This window comes from Brassica oleracea, chromosome C8 (assembly GCF_000695525.1).
Source record: "Brassica oleracea var. oleracea cultivar TO1000 chromosome C8, BOL, whole genome shotgun sequence".
NCBI classification, from domain to species: domain Eukaryota; kingdom Viridiplantae; phylum Streptophyta; class Magnoliopsida; order Brassicales; family Brassicaceae; genus Brassica; species Brassica oleracea.
The window spans coordinates 20318296-20320266 of NC_027755.1; positions in this window are offsets into that span (position 1 = coordinate 20318296).

Consider the following 1971-nt stretch of genomic DNA (forward strand, 5'->3'; position numbering starts at 1 on the left):
CACCACCACCACAGGTCAACTCACTTCACCTTCCTCTTATCTGCTCTCTTGTTCATCTTCTTATATATTTATGATTGATTTTGTTTTGTTTACAGATTTATTAAGGAGCAAGGGAAGGAGAAGCAGTGGTGTGACATAGCGGCGTTTCCGGATCAAGCGTGGTGCGGCGGTGAGGTGGTGGTCGTGCGGTGGAGATGCGAGCATCATGGTCGGCGGAGACTGAAGAAGAATGTAGTTTGGTGGCCGTATTAGGTTTAGTTAGGGTTAATTAGTTAACCAATTTGTAATTCTAAACCAATTTGTAATTGTACCAATTTGTAATTGTACCATTTTGTAATTGTAAACCATGTAAACCAAAATTCAATTTATGAAAATACCAATTTATTGTTACAAAAAAACAATTTATTATTTTTCATTAACTAAACCGATTTAATTATAAATTAATCTATAATGTGTTTTTATAAAAAGAAATTAAATGTATATTCTGGATAATTTTTTTATAAATAAATATATATATTCAGTGGCACTGAAAATGTGTTATTAAAAATAATGTTGCAACATGACCAAAATGCCATAGAAATCTACGTAATAGCAAGAAAAATGTGTTATAAAATATGTTATTGTAGGAAGAAATTAACGTTACAACATCTCTATTATTTATAGCACACGGAAAACGTTACGATAGATGGGGGTCTATTATAGCTGCGGCTGTCACGGCGTTCTTCGAAACGCTATGAAAACGATATGATAGCGTTTTTCGGGTGCTACTAATGCTGATTTTTCTTGTAGTGTATCTACTTCAGTTTATAGGTTGTTTTGTCTCAGCTCAAACATAATGAGTCTTCTACTTAATTAAAAATTGTATAATTTGATAACAAGAGAATCATGTCTTCCAAATACGAACCTTTGTTGTGATATGAATGTTGATTTTAGCTAATAACGTTTTTAACCTTTTTTAACCTTTGAAACTGAATCATATGAGAACATAGTTTTTGTCTCATTGATTTCACTTATGAAAACATAGTTTTTTTTATCGTGAAACTGAATGATTGATTTTATATAATGCTCCCAGATTGAAGAGAAATTGGCTAATCATGATCTCGCAGCAGAGAAATATCTTGCGGATTCAAATCCTTTCAAATCCGGTCCAGATGAAGACTCATCTTTCTTTTTTAGCCATGTATAATCCATATCACTTCTGGTATTCGAATCTTGTTCACTAAGGTTTTTGAACTGATTTATATATTTTCAGGTTCTGACACTTGGACCTGCCATTGCGCACTCCGTCGGCGTGTTGGCTGCGCATTTCGGTGGCTACGGCGATCGTGGTGGCTACGGTGATTTACGTCTATTACTTTAGCTTTAATCAACAAAATTGACAATGCATGTTTGATTGTGTAACCAATGGTTTATGTACTTTCCAGAAATAGAAAGACAACACATTTTGGTATTAAAAAAAAAGACTACTTTGGTCTCTTATGCCTTTGTGTTAGTTGATCCATGAGCAGAAAAAGGACCCGAAAGCAGATTTGATTTTTAGAAAGGCAAAACAAACAGAATTAGCTTACCAGTTCGTAGAGGAAAACTACGAATCAGTATGAACATGGCAACGATTACAAATTGTTGGTGATGAAAAAAAATGATAGGGTTCAATTTTTCAATAAACAAAAAAAGATTATAAGTGGGGAAATTGTTAAGATGTCTTATTATTATTCTCAAACAGAAGAAGTGCATAGGAACTTACATGTTTTACCTAGCCAAATGAGATACATAAGCAAATGCTTTATCTCATTTAGAATTGACATAATTGAAAGGCCATTAGAAGTATCAGGTTGATCACGAGTTACCATGGACTTGATCTATGTTACCAAAATTGTTAGTTATATTCAAGTCTTAGGATCGGTTTAGGTGTTTTCAATTGAGCTTAGATTAAGACTGTTTTAGTACGGTTTAAGTTTGTAATTGATTTGT